The following is a 26391-nucleotide window of genomic DNA, read 5'->3' as shown; positions in this document are numbered from 1 at the left end:
TAGCCCATGACTTTGTCAAGCAGAACAAGACTCCGGATTTCAAAGGACAATATGAGAAACTGAAACATGATTGGCCAGAATTTGTGAAGCAAAAGAAATCGGAGCAGTTCATTCAAATATCGAAAAAAATAAGGAAAATGCGGCTAAGAAGGAGTACAATCATATTATGGGGCCAGGAGGGTATCGCCTTTGGGAGCCTAGGTGGGAGAAGATGGAGAACGAGCTGAGGGCGCGAGGAATCCGTCCAGGTACGGAGGGATGGGACCCAAGGGCCAAAAGCTGGTGGTACGGGCATGGGGGAACGCTGAACCCGGAGACAGGGGAGTGTGTTTACCGGGGCAAAATAATTAAACCCACCCAAGCCCTTATTGACGCAATGAGGGATGCTCAAGAGGGGAAGATCAAGTTCAACAGAGAGAACGACGCGCTGACAAAAGCCCTCGGGAATCCTGAACACGGAGGACGTGTACGAGGCATGGGGCACATTCCGTGGAAAATAGGGTTCCCCCAGAACGATGACCCGTACGGTTACAGAAGCCGGAAGAGAAAGATGGATCGGGAAGCAGATGTTGTGGCGCGGTTGGCATCGGAAATGGATGTGATGAAGAAAACCGTGAGTGTACTAGTAGCCGAAAGAGATGCAGCTCGGGCGCAGCATGAAGATCATCCAGCGGATCTCGGAAGCCAGCAGCGGAGAAGCAGCGTGGCTTCCACGGAGGCCCCACCGGCTGGTGCAGATGCACCGACGATCGAAATTACTGCACCGGAGCCTCTGGTGGTCGAAATTACTGCACCGGAGCCTCCTCGCTACCCCGTGGACGATATAAAGGAGATGAAAGAATGTCATCTGTATTATCCTATCGGGAACATGTCCATGAAGGTAGCCATCGGCAGTGCTTTACCATGTTTACCTGGAGCACTCCACCACAACAACCCCATTCAAGATGGCTATGCTCGTGTCACGGTGGAGGACATAGTCCAAGGGTTTGAGGACCTGGAGATTGACATTGCTACACCTGAAGGGGAGAAAAGACTTGGAGATGTCAAGCGCCATTTCATTCTATGGCAAAAGAAGTTTATCAAGTTTCCAGGCGAGGCGCCAAGGACAACAAGTCCACCCCCCTACGGTGGTGGTGTGGCGGTGGCGGTGGTGGTGGTGGTGGTGGTGGCGGTTCACCTACACCTCCGTCACGTCAGCCGACGCCCCCCAGTCCACAACGTCCGGCGGGTGATCAGACGCCGCCCCCCAGTCCTCGTCCGGCGGGTGATCAGACGCCGCCCCCCAATCCACCTCCGGCAAAGAAGCAGAAGCAGTCCTGGATTATTAACCCGGACCCTTATGTACCTAAGACCACAAAGGTACCGGAGCCATCACTGAAGCCTCTCCCCACAAGGCCTTGGGAACGTAGTGCCGAGGAAACTGCCGCGGCCGCGGCTGCTGATCATGAGAAATGGAAGGCGGACTGCAAGAAGAAAAGAGAGCCCGAGCCCAAGCCAGTATTTTCTGATGAGCAAAAGAAGTGGGCTAAGTCATTTTTGAGCACACCGTCCCAAGCCGCGAAGAATCTGCCTGACGACTATGCACGTGAACTTCGTAGGCAGGCACTCATGTTGAAGGAGAAGAAAGAGCGGGCGGAGAACCAGGAGAACAAAGCCTTGGAGGAGGCCGAGAAAACGGAATTAGAAAGTAAAAAAAGCGGGAAACGAGTTGCCCAGCTCGGGGAACAAAGTAAACAATCGATTGCCCCGCTTATAGTGAAAGCCGCCGGTCCGGATGACCCCGATATCATAGCAGCTGCGGCAGCACATGGATTGACTGTAACGAGTGCCAGAGAACAAGCGGCCAACTTAGGTATTACTCTTCGTGAACTGTTAGGCCTTGATGAGGCGCCAGTGAAGGAGGTAGTAATTACATATGTGAAGAATGGGCCTCTCGTCGAGCCTGCGCAGGAAGAGGATCTACCTCCACAAATGAAAGGTCTGCTGAAATGGTACAAGGGTTACATAAAAAATAAAAACGCCAAAGAATATATTTATGCGGAAGTTAGATATGAGCATCACTTCAAACATTACTATGTACAAATTCATCTGAGTGAATTGTTCCAGCTTTTCAATCTGCGCGAGCTCGACAAATCTATCATCAGTTGCTACGTTCTGTAAGTGATTTATTTCTACCCCATCTCGTTCATATTGCCTGCACTATATATATGTCCTAACTATATTGTTGTGTCCGCTATTATACATGCAGAATGAAGATTAAGGAATGCAGAGTAAGGAACATCCATGATGTTGGGTTCATTGACCCACACATCGTTAATGGATATGTGTTGGAGCATCACCCCGCCGACATGGAGGCAGACCTGTGGCAGTTTCTTACAAAGCAGGAACTCAAAAGTGATATTCTATTTCCTTACCATTTTGGGTGAGTGTTTCTGTCTTGAGCACATTCTCTTTTGTTTACTCCATGCATGGTATGTGGCCGGCTAATCGATGAGTTATGCATGACGTACTGTGCATGTATCGTGTCCGCAGGTTCCACTGGATTCTGCTAGTAATTAAAGTTGACACCTCAGAATGTCTCGTCCACGACTCTCTGAATATGGATCCAAAGCTTTGGGGCGGCATGAGAAGAATGCTGCAGAAGTAATTATTTTCATTCATTTGCGCTCTATATCGATCGGCCTATTTCGTTCATTTCCTAATATCAAGTAACTAATAACTCTCTTGTTCATTTAATTTTCTTTGCCTCGTAGGGTTTGGAGACGGTTCGTAGATACAAAGGTCGGTGAATTCAAAAAAGAGCTAGAATTCAAAAGGTCAAAGGCTAAGAATGGTGGGGATATTCAGCCAGCGGGGACCAATCTATGTGGATACTATGTCTGTGAGATGATCCGGAGATACACCTCTGAGCGGGTTCCGAGTGATACCAATGCTCAGAGGAATAACCTCCGGATGATGCTTAGTCCAGAAGCTCGCTTCCGACCACTTCAAGAGGAACTAGCTGGATGGTTCAGGAGGGAAGTCCTCCATCCTAAAGGAGAACACCATTACGAGGACGTAGAACTTTATATGCATTAAATTATGTATGGAAACTTGTTCAAAATTGTATATGGTCATCCGATGATATTGAATATATATTGTATATTCCTCTTGAATTCTTTTTGGTTCTAATTTCAAATTTGTTTGAAATTGTACATTCATATGCATGTATGTAGTACCGTAGAATATGTGAAACTCCTTCAAAATTAAAATAAAGCACAAAAGAAATAAAACAATACAAATTAAACAGAAAACAGGTTTAGGGGGGGGGGCTAAAACCCTAAACCTGCGGCGGCCTTTAGTCGCGGTTGGCCAGAAGAACCGCGACTAAAGGTCCTCCGCCCCGACGGCCGCCTGGCGCCCACGTGGACGGGCCTTTAGTCGCGGTTCTTAAGCAACCGCGACTAAAGGGGGGGGGCCTTTAGTCGCGCCTATTTGGTCGCGGTTGCGCAACCGCGACTAATGGCAGTTGCGAACCGCGACCAAAGGCCCTTTTTCCACCAGTGGTGGATGGATTTTCCCTATATATATATATATATATATTTATATTTATATTTATATAGGACAACACTATTCTAATCCTGAGATTAGAATAAGTATTTTGATCACAACCATATATATATATATATATATATATATATATATATGGGCCGAGCAGGTGTTCCCGAACTAAAAAAACAAAGGACTCGTCTAGCTGGCGGCCGGAGGCTGGTTAGCGCTCGCGAGCGGCCGACCCTGGTCCCGACTGCCCCTGTCCGAAAGTCTAGTCTCTACCGCATACTAAAAAGGAAAAAAATACTGTAGTGCAAAAGTGCTAAAAAGACACTGTTAATTAATCATTTTATATGGTCTTTTATCATGTAATGAATGTCTGCATGCCGATGTATTAATGTTTCTCATGTTCATCCCTTGTGCATTAATTTTCGGTTTTCAAAATTGTAAAAAACATATCATTTAAACCGCGTGTCGAAAATCAGATCCGTTTTCATCATTGAAACACTTGCGACGTGCTCTTCAAAAGTAGATCTCGCATAGGGATATTTTGACGAACTAGTCTTCCTGCCAACTAAACATCAATATGTGTGCAACTAGACTATATTGCCGCGCCAACTAAGCATATGTATGTGCGGATAGTCCTGTCAATTAAACATCAATGCGTGTGCAACTAGACTATATTGCCGCGCCAACTGAGCATATGTGTGCCAAAAATAGTCGTGCCAACTAACCATTAATGTGTGTGCAACTAGACTACATTACCGTGCTAACTGGGTATATGTGTGTGCCAATAGTCCTGTCAACTAAACATCAATGTGTGCGCAACTAGACTACATTGTCATGCCAACTGAGCATATATGTGTGTAACTAGTCCTGCCAACTAAATATCAATGTGTGTGCAACTAGACTACATTGACGCGTCAACTGCATATATGTGTCTGCAACTAGTGTCCTGCCAACTAAACATTAATGTGTGTGCAACTAGACTAAATTACAAGCCAACTGAGCATATGTGTGTGCAACTAGTCTTCCTGCCAACTAAACATGAATGTGTGTGCAACTAGACTACATTACAAGCTAACTAAACATCAATGTGTATGCAACTGGTCTTCATGCCAATTAAACATCAATATGTGTGCAACTAAACTACATTACAAGCCAACTAAATATCAATGTGTATGCAACGACGACGTACTTCTCTTTGTCACCCGAACATAGAAAGGCACAAAGATGCATCACAAGACTGGTCAGGTGGTTAGGTGCTGGACTCTGTTAATCCCTTGGCTAGCTCGTACCTGTTCTTAAATTCTTTCCAGGCATCCATGGCAACTATGGAGAGAGAGAGGAGACACCGCAGGGAGCACCTGCACCTTCTCCATGTTGCCGGAGTGTAGGGGGGAGGTGGTGGTGGTGGTGCACGGCCGTCCCTGTGGTGGTGGTGTGGGAGCAGCCTAGTTTGTACCTAGATCTTGTAGGTTCCTTCTCAATCAAATGGGATACATCCTCGTGTTTGGTTTGGTCATTTGCTCAACCTTCTTCTCCCGTTCATCTCCCTTTTCTCTCTCATGGCTGCCGTTTTCTTACAGCTTGCATAGCTCTTGACCCCTCTCTCTCCCTGCACTGCCAGCTCTTGAATTCTTGCTGTAGTGCTCTATATTTGTACTGCTACAGAGAAAGAAAATGGAGTGAGAAAGAGGATGTGGTTGCAGGAAGAAAAGGAGCGAGAAGAGAATCTGAATTTGCTTTCTAGTCATTGACCAACCCCAGTTTCCCCTTGTTCGTCCCGTTCCTCCCCTTACCTGTGTTATTCCCTGAGCTGTTGCTGTTGCTGCTGCCTGATGAGAGGGAGTGGCTGCGGCAGCGGAACAACCGCGGCGGGGGAGGCGCGCCTGGAGATAACCTCGTGGGAGACGGGTCTGACTGTGAGCACCGGGGCCACGTCAATGGAGCTGTCGCGGTCGGGGCGGGGGCCTCTGATCCCGGGAGGCCGAGGCGGAGCGTGGGACAGGCCCCACATCTCCACAGAGATTTGGGGAGAACGAGCAGCGGCAGGACGAAGCGAGGTTGGGCGCGACAGCGGAGATGCCGATGTAGTCGGGCGAGGTGGGGAAGAGGAGGACAAGGAGGTGAGGGCCCCGACAAGGTGGCACCTGACGCACGCGCGGGGCGATTGGGCGCGATCGTGCGGGCAGGAATCGCCGCCCGTTTATGTTAGTTGGTGGCCGGCCGCTTTTTAGATTTTAGGAAAAATAAATCCCACCCCCGAATCCCACGTTCCCCACCTCTCCCTCACTCTGTCCCTGATCCCCGCCGCCGCCATCCCCACTGCCGCGCGCCTCCTCCCTCACAGCTCCTACCCCCAAGGCCGGCGGGCCTCCTCCCCACGGCCGGCGGACCACCACGCCGGCGTGCCCCCTTCCACCCCCGGCCAGCGCGGCTCCTCTCACGCAGTCGGGTCCAGGCGGGATCCCATGCGTCGCCGTCGCCAACTGCCCCGCCGCGCCTGCCGCCGACAACTGCCCCGCCACACCACCGCCGCCGCCATCTTCCCCAGCGCGTCGCCGCCAAGACCCAACCTAGCCTGCCACCCCCGCCGACGCCAACCCCTGCCTGTCGACGGGTCGCCGCCCCGGTGGATCCAAGCCACTGCTCCACCTCGTGGCAGAGCTCGGGCGGAACCTTCCGCCTCCTCTCGGTGGGGCTCCTCCACCTCCCGAGGCCACAACTTCCTCCCGGCTGAGACCACCTTACGGAAGCTACTGTTATTTCTATCTACAGCAAACCTCCAGTTTCATCGCTTGTTTGTGTTTATCCTCTAAATAATTGGCCATTGTTGCGGGTCGGCTTCGCTAGATGCATCAGTTCAGCTGCAAAAAAACGAGTATTATATGTTGTTGTCAAGTTAGCTCACTTGTTGGAATTAGAAAAAAACGGCTGAAGGTCAAAACTAATTGTTCGAGAAGGTCAAAAACACCTTCATGTTCTTATCTTCAAGGCAGCAACATTTTTTATTTTAATTGATTGGAAAATTTGATCCATACTGAGTAGTGCTGGTGCCTAGGATGCAATACAGCTCCTCTGAAAATTCAATCTGTTATATGTTCACCAACCCTCGCGTGTGACCTGCTTGGGCATGTCTCACAGACCTTCAATGGCTCCTGTCATCGTCCTTCACCCAATGTATCTCATTACTGTCACACACGGGGCTCCGTGGTTTCGTGGCGCCTCTCCTCGTAGCTGTGTGTGTTGTGTTCTCTCTCATCTTCCTCGCTCATGGCACCGAGTTGCTGCTGGCTTTGGCTGCTGTTAATTTGTGTGTACAGAGAAGAAGACAAAATCATGGGGTGAAGGAGATAAAGATGAGTGTGTCTAGACGGTGTGGATAAGGAACGTGTCATGTGTGAGAGGATAAGGTGCAACGTGTCTTACTATTCAGTGATAAAAGGAACGTGTGTGGTTCCAAGAAAAAGTAATGGTTTTACATAGTGGTCACGGTCAACTATAAAAGCCTATATTTTCCAACTCTGCTTCCACTAGAACTTCATACAAAAAAGTTCCACTAGAAAACCTACAGAATTATAATGTATAAATGTAGAAAAGTTATTTTTTTTGAGAAGTTCAAATTAAAATAACAAGATTGTTTTGATGTTTACTACAAAAATTAGATTTTCACCGTGTCTAAAGAATAAACCAAGAAGTTCAAAAATGAAAAAAATAGAGTAATTCAAATTTTAAAAAACTTAGAATTTCCCCGTTTCTAAAATACCCATAGAGGTTCAAATTTAAATAATAGAGAAGTTCAATTTTTCTTACAAAACCAAGAAGGTCAACTCAAAATAACAGAGGAGTTCAGTTCAAAAAAAACCTAGAAGTTTAAATTTGAAAGCACTAGAAGTTCAATTTGAAATAACCGAGAAGGTTAAAAAACCTAGAAGTTCAAATTTAAAAACCTAGAAAATTGTTTGCTTATTTAAAATCATATTTTTCTCTAAGAAGTTCAAAGTAAAACAAGAGAAAAGTACGAAAGTTAAAAAAACTAAGATGTTTTCTCAGTACTAAAGAATAAAATGAAAAAGTTTAAAATTAAATAAAAAGGAAACACTAAAAAAACTTGAAACTTAAACCAAGATTAAAACCAGGAAGTTCAAATTAAGAAAAAAACTGATTTTCCATAAAAATAAAAGATTAAAACCAAGAAATTCAATTTTAAAAAATGGAGTAGTTCGATGTATGTAAAAAATCAGGCTTCCCTCGTTACTAGAAAATAAAACAAGAAGTTCAAATGGGAAAAGCGGACGAGTCTGATATTTATTTGAAAAATCGGATTTTTCTAGTTATTAAAGAATTAAACCAATAAGTTCAATTAGAAAAGTTAGAGCGGTTCGATGTCTATGAAAACTCGTTTTTTTCTGTTAGTAAACCCAAACAGACAGAAGTTCAAATTGACAACTGTCGAAAGTTCACGTATTGCATGGTGTGCATTTCGTATGAGAAAAAAAGAATAAAAAGATAAAGTCTTAAAAAGTTGTTGCTAGAATTTCATGTGCTATGTCCGAGGAAGTTCATAAATTCTTGCAAGAGAGGTTCACCATGTATTTCATTGCTGAAAAACACAAAAAAGACATTGTTTTTTTGTATTTTAAAATAATTCTCTCAAACCACGAGGAAGTTCAGTATATTATCCGGGAGCAATTTGATTTCAAAAAGAATAAAAAAATCAAATTATAAAAACAAAAAAAATTATGTACTACATTGTGTGTGTTTAATATGAGAAAAAAATGAATAAAAAGGCAAGGTCCAATTTTTTTTTGTTATAAGTTCAAGTCCTACGGTCGGAGAAAGTTAAAAAAATTATTGTGAGAGAGGTTTGTACAAAAGGAATATCATTTGTGTAAGACCGATGAATGGATGAGAAAATTACAAACGGAAATACGTCACAGAAGTTCAACGTGAAAACAGTAGGGAGTTCTACTACTATGCTGAATGAATTTCAGATGAAAAACTTTTAAAATCATCGCGAGTATGAAAAAATGATCAACACAGAAAAGTTGCTTGTTTATAGCAGCTTTCCATCGGTATATCACTTGCTTAATTCCGGTGAGTGAATGAAGAGCTACGAGCAAAAAAAAGTACGTGAAAAACAGAGTGAAGTTCAGGCAGAACTGCCACAAAAGTTCAAGTACTTCACGCAATGCATTTTCGACGAATCTGTTTCGCGATAAAGGTAGAACGAGTGATCTCCCGTTTCTGAAATTACTTGAAAATAGCCGGGATTCAGAGAAAACCATCAACATGAAAAAGTTTCGCATTTTTTGTAGCTTTTCAACAGTATATTACTTGCCCAGTTCCAATGAAGTTTGTAGAAATTACGGCAAAAATACGTTTTTAGCCATTTTCAAAATCAACGTAAAATCGTAATGAATTTGGAGAAACAATATATACAAAAAAGTTTTGCATTTGTTCAGGCTTTGCAACGCCATATCATTTACTATGTTCAGACATATGATTAAAAAAAATATCAAAAATACAAACTTGGTAGAACTTGTACTGTTTTTTAAATTACTCTTAAACCATTCAAAATTAGAAAAAACTTTCAACATGATAAAGAAGCGCATTTTCATAAGCTTTCCAACGCGATATCATTTGTCTCAATTGGATTAGGCTTTTAGTAATGGGAACGAAAATATCAACTCGGTTGTTCGGTTTGCGAAATTTTACGATTTTCCACATTACTCTTTAACCATAGGGAATTAGAAAAAACTTTCGGCATGTGGAAGGAGCGGTTTTACAGCAGCTTTCCAACGCCATATTATTTGCCTCATTCCGATAAATGGTTTAGAAATGCGATCGAAAATATGATTCACATTTTTGTATGAAGAAAAATGGTTTTCAAAACTGCTCTTAAACCACTTACATTTTGCCAAAATTTTAAGTTGGGTCATGATACTAGTGTCCATAGCTTTCCAACGGTATATCGCAAGCCCCATTTGGGCAATGTTGACGGAAGTTCAACCTAGCAGTAGGGGAAGTTCAGGTCGAACAAATCAGGCAGTAAAATTGCAAAAAAGCAATTTCATCACGACCCGAGAGCAAAATCCGCCAGCGAGCGAGATTTCTATTTAAAACCCGTATTTAGTTTCTAAAAAAATCTTTCTAGATTACACTAACATCATATAGAACACTACTAACCAGAATAATTCGCAGGGGAAGCCACGGTTGCAAAGATAGCCCGAAGGTCGGGTTCGTACAGAGGGAAGTTCAGGTGCGTGTACAAACAAAAATACGTCACAGAAGTTCAACGTGAAAATAGCATGAAGTTCAACTACTACGCTGAATGAATTTCAGATGAAAAACTTTTAAAATCGTTGCAAGTATGAAAAAATGATCAACACGGGAAAGTTGCGTGTTTACAACAGCTTTCCATCGGTATATCACCCGCTCAATTCCATGAGTGGGATGGAGAGCTACGAGGAGTAGATGAAGATCTACGAGCAAAAAAAGCACGTGAAAAACAGAGTGAAGTTCAAGGTTTCATACCGAGAAGTTCAGGTTCTTCACGCGGTGCATTTTTGGCGAATCTGTTTCGCGATAAAGGCAGAATAAATGATCTCGCCGTTTTTAAAATTACTTGAAAATGGCTAGGAATTAGAGAAAACCATCAACATGAAAAATTTCGCATTTTCCGTAGCTTTTCAACGGTATATTATTTGGCCAATTCTGGTAAAGTTCGTAGAAATTACGGTGAAAATACGTTTTTCGCCATTTTCTAAACTGACTTAAAACCGTAAAGAATTGGGAGAAACAATACATACCAAAAAGTTTCGCATTTGTTCAAGCTTTCCAACGCCATATCATTTGCTGCATTCGGACGCACGGTTACAAAATTAGCTCGAAAATACGAACTCGGTAGGACTTGGACCATTTTCTAAATTACTCTTAAACCATTCGAAATTAGAAAAAACTTCCAAGATGAAAAAGTAGCGCATTTTCATAAGCTTTCCAACGTCATATCATATGCCTCCATTGGATTAGTCATTTAGAAATGACATCGAAAAAATGAACTCAGCTGTTCGGTTTACGAAATTTTACGTTTTTTCAAATTACTCTTTAACCATAGGGAATTAGAAAAAACTTTGAACATGTGGAAGGAGCAGTTTTGTAGCAGCTTTCCAACGCCATATTATATGCCTCATTCTGATAAACGGTTTAGAAATGCGATCGAAAATATGATTCAAATTTTTTGTGCGAAGAAAAAACGGTTTTCAAAACTGCTCTTAAACCGCTTATATTTTGTCAAAAATTTAAGTTGGGTCATGATATTGGTGTCCATAGCTTTCCAACGGTATATCGCAAGCCCCGTTTGGGCAATGTTGGCGGAAGTTCAACCTAATTCACAGGAAAGTTCAACGTACTACTAGCGGGGCAGGTCAGGTTGTGATCAAAATATTATTCTCATCCCGTGATCAGAATAGTGTTTATATATATATATGCGTGTATATATATATATATATATATATATATATATATATATATATATATACATCTGGGCTATTCTGTTACGTGTAACAGAGTATTATTCTGTTACCCTTCTTGAACTGACGGTTTCAGGCGGTTGTACTGATAATTTTAATCTCGTCGGACTGATCATCTTGACTCCTCATCTCATTGAACTGACGTCCGCCTGCTCATCTACCGGTAGATGGAGAACAACAGCCTGGACCACTGGCTCCACGAGCGCACGGACGCCGGCCACCCCCTGCCCTGGCTGGAGCAGCTTTGGATCGTGCGGGGTGCAGCGAGCGGGCTGGCGCACCAGCACGGCGGCGACACGCGGATGATGCACCGAGACGTGAAGTCGAGCGACATCCTGCTGGACACGGCGATGGAGGCGCGGCTCGGGAGACTTCAGGCTGGCGCGCCGGAGCGACGACACGCACGTGACGACGAACCTGGTGGGGACGCTGGGGACATCCCGCCGGAGTACGGGCACTCGCCGGAGGCGATGTACTGGGGCGACGTGTACAGCATGTGGGTGGTGCTGGTGGAGCTGGTGACGGTGCGGCGTCCCGTGGACATGGCGATGTGGCTCGGCGCGCGGGACGTGATGGCGTGGGCGGTGCGGCTGCGGCGGGAGGGGCGGAGCCGCAAGGCCGTGGACGCCGCTGTGTCGGGCCGGCACTGGGAGGAGGCGGCGAGGGTGCTGGAGCTGGCGTGCGCCTGCGTCAGTGAGGACCCCAAGGCAAGGCCCATGGTGCAGCATCTCATCAAGCGGCTTGACGCCATCGCCGTAGTCGCCGCGGCCCCGAAGATTCGCTCCGCCACGGTAGATAACTGAAGCTTGTGTTGACGACTGAATCGATACTACAGTAGCATGGATAACTCAGCGGGATTGAATTTTGACAGTAATATCTCATGTACATTTTGATATGACTTTATTTGCATATAAAGATTGATTGGAGGATGATTAACTCAGCGGCATTGCTAAGTTTTTCACCGTGCGGATTTAAAAAGTGCATGGCCGTTTAACTATTTTTTAGAGTAATCTTTTTTCAATACCCTTTTTTTATCCTTCGAACTATTTCACCTAAAGAGTTTGAACTTTTCTATATTCAGACCTTGGACTGATTGATGACTTTTTTTGTTTTTTGCCTATACATTTTTATCGTACAATTTGTCAATGTCATCGTCTCCGAGCTTGAGTGGCTTATACCCGTTGAACTGATTGAATATGTGATGTTGAACTTTTTTTGTTTTTTACCTTTACATTTTTTGTCATACAATTTTTCGGTGTCATCGTCTTCGAGATTGAATGGCCTATATCCGTTGAACTGACTGAATTGTTATGTTAAACTTTTTCTCAATTTTATTATGACTAAGGTGTAGTTTTGAATACGGTAAGAATGCATCATTTTTGGGACTCCCGAAATGAACAACGGACTTCTCCAACCAGGTTTTTTGAACCGTGTCGGATGAGCACTTAAACTTATAGAAGCGAAATTTTTGGGGTTTTAATGATAATTTTGTTTTCTCGTCCGAACTGATGATGACATCATCACCCAAACTTGCACAGTTTTATGTAGGCGAATTGACCGAATTTTGTTTGTAATAAATATTTTATGTTTTTCTCATCAAATTTTCTTTGAATTCCCTAGAACGAACTAACTATGTTTTATTTTTTTAACTTATATGCTAGTAATACATGACCTTTCCATACGAACTCACAATTTTCTAATTGTGTTTGATGAGCACTTGAACTTAAGTGACCTTTTTTTAGATTTTTATTTTTCTTATTTTTTCGCTTCCATTTTCTTTTGTCTTCATTTTAGAACTTGTGGCCGCACACGAGATCACTACAGCATTAGCATGTCCATGCTGTTGAACTGATAGTTTTTTTGTCATTGCACTGTTGCAATATAAGGACAAGAACAAGTATCAATATAAATTGATACTTTTTTGTAGGTTTTTGGGAATGATAATTTCTGTTTTGTAAATATATAAAAGTTTTAAATACGTGTACTGCACCATTTGCATATGTTTGTACTGCACATGTCCATATATAATAATCAACACAAGCACAGGGCACTTGAATCATAATTGACACTGAAGAAACTCACTACAAATCATTACTTATTTAGGTGATATATCTAAACTTACAGAATTTAAAAGCTTGAAAACTTGAAGTAACGATATTTCTTAACACACACCAACTTTTCTGTGTCTTTTTCATGGACTGACATTAGAATATACATCGAACTAATATTAAGTTTAATACAAACATTCTCTATTCATGAACTGACATGTTTTCTTCTTGTGGACTGAAGAAAAGAGAACAAAAATACACACAGAACTCACGCTAGAATACACACTGAAGAAAAAAGAACTTCTTCTCCATGAACTGATGATAGAATACACAAATATCAAGTATTCTGTCGTCAGTTTTTTTCATGGCAGGCAGTACAAGAATGAGCAGGAAAAAAAGAATCATTCACACGCGAGTACAACAGTAGTACAAGTTCAGTATCATCTCTCGCACACACACCTCCTCACCTGCTTCATGTGCGCTTCTCCCTTATTGCTGTGTGCACCTGTGTTGAGTGTACAACAACAACACTTTTCATGAACGTCGACGAGTCGTGCAGTTGTACTGCCGAGATGAAGATCCTCGACCCCGTTGCTCCCCCCGCGGCCGCTGAGCACAAGCCTTTGGCAGCAAATTACAATGTTTAGCAACAGCAAATTGGGCAGCAAATTACAATACAGGATGAACTGAAAAAAGCATAAAAACCTACCAGGTGAACCTGAAAAAGCCTACGAGGTTAACTGAAAAAGGCCTACAAGGTGAACTGAAGGGTGCATCGATCTGGTGCGACACTGGGGGTTCGGAGGTGAATGGCCTATGGTCGCATCGTTGAACGGTCGACAGTGGAGGAGGTGAACGGCTTGGGCGTGCGGCCAATGGAGTTCTAACAATTATGAAGTAAAGAAAGCCATCCTCTTCGGAGAAATTCTTGCACAGAGTATGCATTAAGGGCTCAGAGTTTTGCCCTCGGTTCAACATCCATTTAACATGTGTTTCTTGATGAGGAATAGGCTTAAGCTTCATGCAAGGCATAATTACTCTGGGAGGTAATTATGTGTCTACATTCACAGCAGTACTGTAAAAATAAACTATAGACAATATGCATTTTGCCTAGCTAGAGTACAATGCTAATGGTTGGCAACTCTTCTGAAATGCAGATGATTATTACTTCACCTGGTACCAAAAAATTAGGACAGTAAAGAACATTTAAATTGAATTCCTGAATGTTATATGAAGATGAGGCAATTGTACTTATGATTTGGCATTAGATGTACTAAATAGCACACAGAAGATGGACTGAAAAAATTGAACTAGCACAACTATTCTGCTTGCTGAAGATGGTGGCTTCAATTCTACATGGACTGATGTCCGTGCTCCACTTGGACGGTTGCGAGTAACCATGGCGGACAAGCTCATGGCCGAGGGCAGCCAAGGCGACCACCGGAGACTGTAGGTGGTCGTGCTTGTTCTCGGTAGTGAACTTACATGAGGTGGTGATGATGGCCGAGGAAGTCAGAAATCGGCGCTGAACTAAAGAAATAAGAATTGTACTAACTAAAAATTAGAATTTGAACCGAGTGTGTCACTGAAGATGAACTTGTGCATCTGCTTTCTTGCTCCTGCACCAGTGTAACAAATTCAGGATGACATGAATTTTGTGTGCACATAATAAGATGAATGAGTGAGAGAAAAAGAGAGCAGTAAAAGGATTTTTTTTTCACCTCGAGATGAGATCTCTTCTTGAGGTCTTGATGAAAAGTGACGGTGTAGGTACCACATAACCACCAACTAAACACCAGACCTTAACAAACGATGATCTCTCCTTCCAGAGTCTGAACTTACTAGCTTTTCATAATCTGAAGAGGTGTAAACCTTTATTGTCAAACTACTGCAAAATCCCCAAATGCCATATAATATAAAATCCCCAAATGCCATAATAATATAAAATCCCCAAACTGCAGCAACATCCAGTTCAAGATAAGTTATCAATTCAGATCTTAATAAGCAAGAGAAACAGCGAAGAAATGCTACATTTGTGTCCTCGGGCCATTCTTTTAGGCACACTAAAACAAACATGCCGCTCATGTTAAGTATTCTTTCCAATAAACTTTCTAGAGTATCTTTGTTTAAACGTACTTTGGGGCGAACTTTTTCATTGTTTAGTTTTTGAACTCCTATGGTAATAATACATGAACTCCCTGAGGACATGAATTCTTATATTAGCACCTAAAGTACAGATCACACATGAAAATTGCTCTAAGTGGAGAAATGATTTAGTTACTGAAGTTTTTGTGGTCTAGGCCCTAAACCACGGTATGTGTTTCTATTTTTGGTCTAACAAACTGTAGAATTTTTTTGAATCGAACTGCTACTGCAGTGTATACATATCTAAGTGAATTATTTTCCATCAACTAACTGATTTCACTTTTTATGTTGAACTTCTACAAATCTATTTTTGCTAGCAACTGAAAAAGCCTACAAAGGTGTAGACATTTATAACCAATCCTATGAGAGGCATTTTGATCATACCCATTTTGATGATACGTTGTGTCAACATGTGCATAGGAAAACCACCGCTGCAAAATGAGAAATTGATCAATTTCTCCTTTTGCTCACTTCTCTGTCCCTGCCTCAAGCGAAACCAGATTTGACATTAGCTACAAATGAACATGAACATATCAAAACTAGTAGGCGAGTGCACGGAGACATTTTAGCAAACACATGGCATGCACTCAGCAAAAGCTTATGTGGTGAAGAATAAAGAAGGGGGTGGGCAGGGACCTGGGAGCTGCGACGAGTGAATGGCCTGGGGTGGCCGGGTTGGACTACTGGTCGCAGGGGTGGCGAACCGAACGCCCTGGCCACACCAGGGCGACAGGCAATCAGAAGGAGGTAGAGGGGCGTGTCCACGGCGGAGACATTGAACGACCCAGGGTCGCACGTTGAACTGCTTGCACGCGGTGGGGAAGAGGGCCGGACGATGCGCGCTGGGGAGGGAGGTCATGGCGGCGGCACGCTGGGGGAGGGGGTGTGGCGGCGGCACGTCGGGGAGGGTGGTCATGGCGATGGCGTGTCGGGGAGGGTGGTCGTGGTGGCGCCGTCGTCCGGCGGGGCGAGGGAGGGAGGTGGCGTCCGGTGGCGCGGGACAGGGAGGTGGCGGCTGGCGGCGCGCGGGAAGGTCGAGGTGGTGGGTGCTCGGGATGGAGAAGGTCGGGGGTTGACCAGATGCAAGAGGTACGGTGGGCTTTGGACAGATGGATCATCTCCTCTATATAGGGCGCGAGGGTAACAGAATATTATTCTGTCACCGGTAACAGAATAGCTCAGCCATATATATATATACACACACAAAAACTTGTAAAAGAATATTACATCGCATACCTCAAAGCCTGCCAGTAGGCTGTTGAAAGCTTCGGTCAGTCCGCTCTTCGCGGAGCGAACCTTCTCCATAACCGCACCCATCAGGGTGCGGTTTTCCTCCATGATGGATGCATGTTGTAGTGCTTCCTGGAGAGTGTCAGCGGCCTTTGGATTGACAGAGGCCGCCAATGGAGCTGCTGCTCCTCCCCCTCTTTCGAAGGGGAGTGTTGGTCCAAACCTGGAGCCGTACTGGTCTCCGGGACGGTGTTCGGCGAGGGCCTACACTGTTGAGACCCCCCCACCCTCGGTGGTCATGGGGGTCGCCGTGCCCCGCTCTACAATGTCCGAGGTGTTGTCCTCGGACGCCTTTTGGACGGTCTCGTCCGCTCCTCCTTGGCGAGGAGATGGCCTTTGGGATGACAACTCGGTGTCCTCCATGGCAGGGGGAGAGAAGGCGGGAGACAGTCCGTCACTCTCCGCCTCTCCAGGTGCTAGAGAGTTCCCCTCCGAAGAGGAGGGAATCGGGATCTTGCGCGGAGGGCTGAAAAGCAGAAAAGATTTGATATGACAGAGGCAGATTAAGCGATAACTGAACGAGTAAGTTTTCGATACTTACGTTTCGGCCAGGGGCTTCTCTCTTTGGACCTTCTGCAGGCTGTATTTGGACTCTGAGTCTGAACTATCCGAGAGGACCACCCTCCCCTTCTTCGGCGTCGCTTCCTCCAGGTTCTCGGAGGTCGTTCTCTTTCCCCTCCTTGTCTTGAGGACGGTCGCTCTCCACTTCCTCCTCCTCCTCCTCTTCGTCCTCGTCTTCCTCGTGAGAGGAGACGCCTCGGTCTCTATGGACACTGCTTCCAGAGGGCCTTTGTAGCGGGGCCCGTCCTTGGGCCCCTTGCCTTTCTTCTTGACCTTCTTCTCCGGTGCCTGATAAGGTGCCGGGACCAGCATCTCCTCCAGCTGAGGAGTGGCTGGGTCTTCAGGCAACGGAGCCGGACTCTTAATCCACTCCAACTTCTTGGTCCAGCCCTATAAAAAAAGATGGGCTAATGAGTTTTGTATCGACCAAATATATAAATTGGGTATGTCTTCCGAAGGTTAAATACTTACCAGAGTGGCCAGATTCATGGCGTTGAGGCCGACGTCTTTGGTCTCCATGGGCCAGCTCTTCTACGCCTTGAAGAGCAACTTCCACATTCCCTCGTGCGTGGTGCCGAGGAAATGCTGCAGAGTCCGCGACTCCTCCGGATTGAACTCCCACATGGGGGAAGCCCGGCGCTGGCAGGAGAGGATGCAGCAGAAGAGCATGATTTTAACCATGTTGGTTAGACCAAGGTTTTCCCCAGCACATTAGTGATGCGCATTTGCAATGTTTGCACCTCCGTCTGAGACCTCCAGTCATGGCCCTTCGTGGTCCAGGAGACGAGCCTCATGGGGGGCCCGGATCTGAATTCCGGAATTGCCGCCCACTTAGTGCGGCGCGGCTCGGTGATATAGAACCACTCCTGTTTCCAGATCTTGACGGTCTCCACGAAGGCCCCCTTGGGCCACATGGTGTTGGGCAGCTTGCTGATCATAGCTCTGCTGCAGTCCGCGTGCTGTCCGTCGACCACCTTCAGCTTCACATTGAAGACCTTGAGCCACAGGCCCAAGTGTGGGTGGATGCGGAGGAGAGCCTCGCACACGATGATGAACGCCGAGATGTGGAGGAAAGAGTTCGGGGCTAGATCATGGAAATCTAGCCCGTAGTGGAACATGAGTCCACAGACAAATGGGTGGAGTGGAAAGCCTATCCCTCTAAGGAAATGAGGAAGGAAGACGACCCATTCGCCGGGCTCTAGAGTGGGAATGACTTGACCCTTGGGGGGGAGCCTATGCGCGATGTTGGCGGTGAGGTATCCCGCACTCCGGAGATCTTTTATCTCCTTCTCCGTGACGGAGGAGGCCTCCCACTTGCCTTTGGAACCGGATCTGGCATGGTCGGAGGAGGCGGTGGTGGTGGTGAGAAAGACAGAGACTTTTTGGGCGCTGAGAGCTTGGGAGATTGGAAGGCAGAGGAGGCTGGAAGGCATGGGGAAGAAAAGAGAAATCTATTGCCCTCTTATAGGCGGTAAAATGCCAACGGTTTGACTACCCAAATTCTATTGATGAGCAATCCCGTATTAAGTGGGCATGATCTCTGTTTTGACAGGACGGGCCAATGGGGCTTGACCTCAAAACACGAAACGCGGGGTGTGAAAATGGTTCAAAACATCAAAGGGTCAAATCTAACGCCTTGCCAAAAAAGTTGTCGGTAAAAGACACTGTTCTTATTTTTTATATATCATGCCTTCGCGGCTAAGGGTTGTGTTCATTATGAAAACCCGGATACAATTCAAGGGCTGCTGTGGGATTCCTAGATTAGGGGGGGTCCTCGGGCGTCCAGTCTATTGGATATGGGCCGGACTGATGGGCCATCAAGATACAAGACAGAAGATCACCTCTCATGTTCGGTAGGGACTCCCGTATGTGTGGATGGCAAGTATAGGTGTCCGTATATGTTATTCCTTTCTGTAAAACCGACTTTGTACAACCCTAAGCCCCTCCGGTGTCTATATAAACCGGAGGGTTAGATCGGAGGCAGGAACACAACATTGCTAGGCTAGCTAATCTAGGGTTAGCCAACTCAATCTCGTGGTGGGTCAACTCTTGTAACCCCTATACCCTTCGAATATAATCAAGCAGGAGTAGGGTTTTACCTCCATTAATAGGGCCCGAACCTCGGTAAACACTGTGTCCTTTGTCCATAGTTACCATCGGTCTTCAAACATACAACTTGGGCCCCCCTACCCGAGATCAGCTGGTTTTGACACCGACAGCGAGGACGTGCTCGGTAACCATGTAGCGGGACACGAATGTTGCAACCACATTATTATCAAGCGGACGGAAGGGATCCGGACTCGTCCACGGAATAGGGTAGCAAGGGAGGGTGAGTCGGCTGGTATTGCCCTTTGGTGATAGCTAAGATCATTAAGGGTTACCAACACGACAAGAGAAAAGCACGATCCGGGGTAGAAGCATGTCTACCACCATAACGATTGGCGAGGCTGAAAGGAGGATATCGACGCGATACCTGATCACCACTTTCTGCAAACAGTGTTCGGATCACTTGGCATCACTTTGCTGGGACAGAAATGACACCAAACACTGAAGGAAAAAAGGAAATTGGAGGAATGCAGAGGCTGAACTGTAGTGGATCAGGATCCGATGCCATCTACACTCACGAGATAAAACCGTTAGCAGAAATAATAAGGCTATATGCATGCTATGCAACAAACAAATGCAACAACCAAATGCAACAAACAAATGCAACAACCAAATGCAACAAACAAGACGGACTCTTTATTACCGATTACTACCGGTTTCTACCGCTTGCGCTAACTAGGGCATCGTACAGCCATACCTGCTCTGATACCAAGCCTGTGGCACCCCGGCTCAGAGAAACCAGAACGCCTCGTATTCCAACCCAGAGATCGAGGAGAAGTCTTATGGAATACGGCACTGCTTGACATAGAACAAATCAACTCTTATTACAATGGATAAATACAAGGAACTAGTGTTACCAAGGTTCACATCAGCACGACGACACTACGCCTGCGATACAACACTTGCTCTATGCTAGCAGCGGAACAACTCGTAGTGGTGGAAAAACTTCTAGCAGTGGGACAATGTTGAAGGTGGTGAACTCCACTCTGCAGGGACTCTGGCTGGGACATGATCTAGCTCGCACGAGCGGTAACCTCGACAAGCAAACAATCAAGCAATCACGGCATCACCTACAATCTGGCATGACACGCCAGGTCAGTACATTGAATGTACTTGCAAGCTCACAACAACCAAAAGCATCAAAGCAAAACAACAACATAGCATTAGTAGGTTAATTAATTAACAACTACCATGATGCGAAAGCAACTACTAAACATGATATGAAACTACTAGAATACCGATGAACCAACATATCTGATCTCAAGAACCATCTCACTCTTGGTTGTTGGCCAAGCAATATACCATCTCGACCACCTTGTGGTCCACATGATCACCTCGTGATCAAAACATCCACGTTATCACCTCGTGAGCACAACATCCACACGGTCACCTCGTGACCACATCACAAATTGAATGATCATCCTCGAGATCATCTCAACATCATCATCGCATCCTGCCAAACTGTTACTGATCACATCATAAACTTATTAATCATCTATAATTCATTCCGTCATATGAGTGTTGATCGAATAGTGTGACCTAGTACGAACTGTTCCCATGACCAAGGACGCGGCTATCGATAGATTAAACAAACACACTCTACAGAAGTTAGCACACTATACCCACATCACGGAACCCATGTCCTCGCACTCCCATACGTGTGGACCAAAGGAGTTCCAACAAAACCGATCTATTGCCCTCCTTGCCACTCCGACCAACTCCCCTTTGGGCTAGGTCCTGAGTGGCCCCGATGTCAACCAATGACATCCAATGGCCACCGTCGTGGCAAAACACAAACGGTCCCAAACAGGGACAAAAAGGCCTTAACAACAACTACGGGCACACAAGGCTCATGTCCACCTACCTGATCAGGGTAGCGCGTGCCCATAACCTTCCCTCATTGGAGGCACTGGCAAGAGACATGTCAATAGACTGCATTAGGGCCTTCCCATAAAGGCAAATGTGGTTTGCGCTGGAAAAGCCCGGTTGGGTGGCACCTAACCAACTAAATGATGGAATTTATCCCCAAAGTATATCTACGATAACTGATACTCCGATATCAACCTGTGATCCAAGTCATAGCAATATCCAACAAATAATCCAACGAATAACCTAAATGTAATACTCCGAGGGTAGCATATCAACTAAGAGCATACTGAAGCCAAGAACAATAATACTACTACTCCAATAGCAAGAACCCGATATCAAGCTAAAATCCACATGCAATCATCATCTTCGAAACTAATACTCCAAGCAATAGAAGATCAACTACCATCACGAAAATAATCATACTAGCCACTAATAATCCAATGGCAACATGGCATCCTCAGTAATACTCCAAAATATAATACCAAATACCAACATGAAAACAATCATAATATAAGCCACTAATAATCCAATGGCAACATGTCATCCACATAAGCTGCAAAATATTAGTCCTAGAACTCCAAGCAACATCATGGCAATAACAAGATCAAAATACCACTCCAAGAAATGCCATGAACAAGATCATACATAGCTAATGCAATATTTTAAATAAGTTCAAATAAATAAACCATGTCACTACATTTCAATCATGCAAATGGAGGTTGTGGCTTTCTTGGGAGGGGTGGAATCACCGGGAAGAAGTGCGAGAAGCTCACGGAAAGAATCACCGGAAAATGTTCTCTCTCAGAACGAGCTGAATAACGGCAAGGAAAAAATGGTCAAATTCAGAATGTTAACACATGGTTAAAATGATTCCATCGAAATGGGCTCGACAAAATGAAGAAGTGGGCTTTGGAATCACCTGAATCGGAGTTTCAAGTGAAAAGATACAGTGGTATTTCTGCTAGGGACTTTTTTTGCAAATATTCTATTTACATATAGGTCCTTGTTAGAAAATCCACTGATAAAAGAAAAGGAGCACTACAGCTCTGGGCCAGCTTGGGCTGAAACAACGGCTGCTACTACTATGCAAACGGGCCGGCCCAACGGCACCGCGCAGGGTGACGCAGAAGGCGCCTTCCGTGGAATACACCTTCCAGTTAGGAAGACGACTCCAGCGGAAACCGTTTCCACTTAAACTGCATGGGCCCGCCGCGCCCTTCCCTTCTCTCGCTGACCGCAGGGGCCCGCCTACAGGTCCTTCTCCCTCCTCATCGCGTGCCTGGACGGGGAAGCAGAGCAAACGTGCGGCTCTCGACGGTGATAGCCGGAGCTACATGCCGCCGTTCGCGAAGCTCTACCTACTAGCATGATCAGGAGGCCGAGGCGCGTCCATCCATGCATGATACAGGCCTCGAAGAGGGCGGGAGTGAGGGCACCATCGACCATGGTGGACGTCCGATGTCGGTGAAGATGGAACAGGGGCTATGGTGCGCTAGAGGTCGAGGGAACGGGGTGGGAGGTTCCGCCGGAGGTAGAGAGGAGATTTTGTGGTGGAACAAGGTGGAGGAGCGGTTGGCTTCGAGCGAATTTAGGTGGGGGGCCGAGGCAGCCATGGCAGCGATGGAGGATCAGGAGGGGCTCCGGGATTCAGAGAAGAGGCTAGGAAGAGGTTGAGGAGTGAGGTGAGGCTGTTGGCGAAGAGAGGCGAGGTCCGGAGCCGCTTAAATAGACGAGGCTGAATGCTCTCGAGCCCGGGTGCGTCCAACGGTGCACGGGCCTACTCCAGCGATGGATGAGAGTGTCACGAGGCGAGGGAGAGGACAAGGGAGGCCAGGGGAGGGTCACGGAGCAGAAGGCGTCGCTGGGGAGCAGAGGAAATGGACGGGAGGAGCTCGGAGCCAAACTGAGCACTGTGCTCTCGTGGCCGCTCATCGGCTAGCTCCAGCGAGGCGGTTCCTGGAGGGGGCAGAGGTCGAGGGCGACACGAGAGAGGAGGGGAGTCAGGTCGGCACCAGCGGACGCCAGAAATGCATCGAGGCAGAGCTGCCCGACGCTCAAAACGCGCTTGATGCCGCCAGAGCGCGTGAACTGGCATGCCAGGGCGGCAGTCACCATGGGCATTGTCAAGGAGGGGATAATATAGGATGCATTGACATGTCTAGTGATTAGTCCCTGCATCACTGAGGCTGAGGGAGGTGAAAGATCAAGCAAAGCTTCCCTGGAGAGATGTGAGGTTTCACTGAAAGTTTGTTGCATCAATCTGAAGCATGTTGCAGTGATCAACAGAGAAGGGATAGGAGCCAAATGAGATGTGTGGGGTGATTAACTAAGGAAGGACTATAATCCTGGGGGTTTTGAGAAAAAATGGACCAAGAATGAATATAGTTGCTTTGTAAGTGCATATTTGGTGCAGAAAAGGGATTTGGATGATGCACTCGGATAGAGAAGCAACTTGGGCTCAAATTTGGCAAGGCAGGGTTATTTGGTCATATGAAGATGCTGCAAAAGTTTCATGCCAAATGGATTTGCCAAAGGGGTACTTGCTTCACAAACATCCACATTGACCAAAAAATTGCAACAATATTGGTGGGACAACGGCTTAAGGGAATGATTCCAAATTTGGTGGAGAGATGTGATATAGGTAGGATCATGATCTGGTAAATTTTCAGAATTCATGAAGCAATATAAAATACACTTGCTTCACAACCTAAAAATATTGCCAGAAGTAAAGATTTGGTCCTATGCTCAGATAGATGATTGGATAGGGCAGAAAATTGGAGGAGGGCAATTATATGAGCACATGAAGAGGCATGCAAAATTTCAAATCATTTGGATACACCTCGCTAGTACTTCCTTCACAATGGCTTCTGTTTGACAGAAACTTTGAAAAATCACTAAGAAAGATTGGCTAGGCAAATGAAGCTGAATTTTAGCATGGGGCAATGATTTGGTCATGAAAGAATTGCCAAAAAGTTTGGGAGCAAACAATATAGGATAAATGGTAATTCCTTCACAAAATGCCATTCGGGACATAATAGAAGAATGAAAATTGGAGGAATATTCTTGAACTGGCCAAGGAAGGATTTTGACATATTTGATCAAGATATGACCCAAAAAAATTATGAGAACTATTTGGGAATTTTTGGATGGACAGAAATATAGGTTGCTTCACAACCTAGGGCATATGAGGATAATTCCTTTAATAGAAAAGGAATATTCCCAATAAAAGAATATTGGGATTTGGGCTAGGATGGAAATGACATGGTCTTGGGATGAGTTTGAGGAGGATGAGCCACTTGGGAGAATAAGAAATGATGATCTCCCAGGTTTCAAGTCCACAAAACCACTCCAAAAAGAAAAACAGAGCATAAATCAAATAAACCAAAAGAAAAAGAAAGGAGCCAAAATCCAGGCTATGACAATTACTTTTGGGATGACCCACATCTATATCAAGGAGTAGATTGTGTTATTAGACGTTGTGTACCTGAGCATGAACAAGAACAAATCCTATGAAAGTGTCACTCCGAGGCTTACGAAGGACACCATGCTTGAGATAGAACTGGACACAAGGTATTACAATCTAATTTTTATTGGCCTACTCTTTTCAAAGATGCTCGTAAGTTTGTCTTGTCTTGTGATGAATGTCAAAGAATTGGTAACATTAGTAGACGCCAGGAAATGCCTATGAATTATCCACTTGTTATTGAACCTTTTGATGTTTAAGGATTTGATTATATGGGACCTTTTCCTTCCTCTAGTGGGTATACTCATATTTTGGTTGTTGTTTATTATGTTACTAAGTGGGTAGAAGCTATTCCAACTAGTAGTGCCAATCACAACACTTCTATTAAAATGCTTAAAGAAGTTATTTTCCCGAGGTTTGGAGCCACTAGATATTTAATGACTGATGGTGGTTCACACTTTATTCATGGTGATTTCCGTAAATTCCTTACTAAGTCTGATGTTAGCCATAGAATTTCATCTCCATATCATCCTAAGTCTAGTGGTCAAGTAGATTTAACTAATAGAGAAATAAAATTGATCTTGCAAAAGACTGTTAATAGATGTAGGAAGAATTGGTCTAAGAAACTTGATGATGCATTGTGGGCTTACAGAACTGCTTAAAAAATCATATGGGTATATCTCCTTATAAAATGGTTTATGGGAAATTGATACGTCTCCAACATATCTATAATTTTTGATTGTTCCATGCTATTATATTATCTGTTTTGGATGTTTAATGTGCTTTGTTATACACTTTTATACTATTTTTGGACTAACCTATTAACCGGAGGCCCAATCCAAATTGCTGTTTTTTTGCCTATTTCAGTGTTTCGCACAAAAGGAATATCAAATGGAGTCTAAACGGAATGAAACCTTCGGGAGAATCATTTTTGGAACAAATGCAATCCAGGAGACTTGGAGTGGATGTCAAGGAAGCAACGAGACGGCGACAAGGCAGGGAGGCGCGCCCAGGGGGTAGGCGCGCCCCCCACCCTCGTGGGCCCCTCGTGGCTCCCCTGACCGGCTTCTTTCCCCTATATATACTCATATACCCTGAAAACATCCGAGAGCACCACGAAACCCTATTTCCACCGCCGCAACCTTCTGTACCCGTGAGATCCCATCTTGGGGCCTTTTTCGGTGCTCCGGCGGAGGGGGAATTGATCATGGAGGGCTCCTACATCAACACCATAGCCTCTCTGATGAAGTGTGAGTAGTTTACCTCAGACCTCCGGGTCCATTGTTATTAGCTAGATGGCTTCTTCTCTCTCTTTGGATCTCAATACAAAGTCCTCCTCAATCTTCTTGGAGATCTATTCGATTTAATTCTTTTTGTGGTGTGTTTGTCGAGGTCCGATGAATTGTGGGTTTATGACCAAGATTATCTATGAACAATATTTGAATACCCTCTGAATTCTTTTATATATGATTTTTTTATCTATGCAAGTCTCTTCGAATTATCAGTTTGGTTTGGCCTACTAGATCGATCTTTCTTGCAATGGGATAAGTGCTTAGCTTTGGGTTCAATATTGCGGTGTCCTTTCCAAGTGACAGCAGGGGCAGCAAGGCACGTATTGTATTGTTGCCATCGAGGATAAAAAGATGGGGTTTATATCATATTGCTTGAGTTTATCCGTCTACATCATGTCATCTTGCCTAATGCGTTACTCTATTCTTATGAACTTAATACTCTAGATGCATGCTGGATAGCGGGCGATGTGTGGAGTAATAGTAGTAGATGCAGAATCGTTTTGACTACTTGTCGCAGACGTGATGCCTATATACATGATCATGCCTAGATA

The 26391-nt window shown here is 45.0% G+C and overlaps 1 pseudogene; it reads left to right on the top strand.

Moving 5' to 3' along the window:
• Positions 1 to 11233: 11233 nt before the first annotated feature.
• Positions 11234 to 11869, top strand: LOC123090167 (phytosulfokine receptor 1-like; annotated as a pseudogene).
• The last annotated feature ends 14522 nt before the right edge of the window (positions 11870 to 26391 follow it).

Source organism: Triticum aestivum, chromosome 4B (assembly GCF_018294505.1).
Source record: "Triticum aestivum cultivar Chinese Spring chromosome 4B, IWGSC CS RefSeq v2.1, whole genome shotgun sequence".
In the NCBI taxonomy this organism is placed as follows: Eukaryota; Viridiplantae; Streptophyta; class Magnoliopsida; order Poales; family Poaceae; genus Triticum; species Triticum aestivum.
The sequence above is the reverse complement of the archived record's forward strand: the minus strand, read 5'-3'. Positions and strand labels throughout refer to the sequence as shown.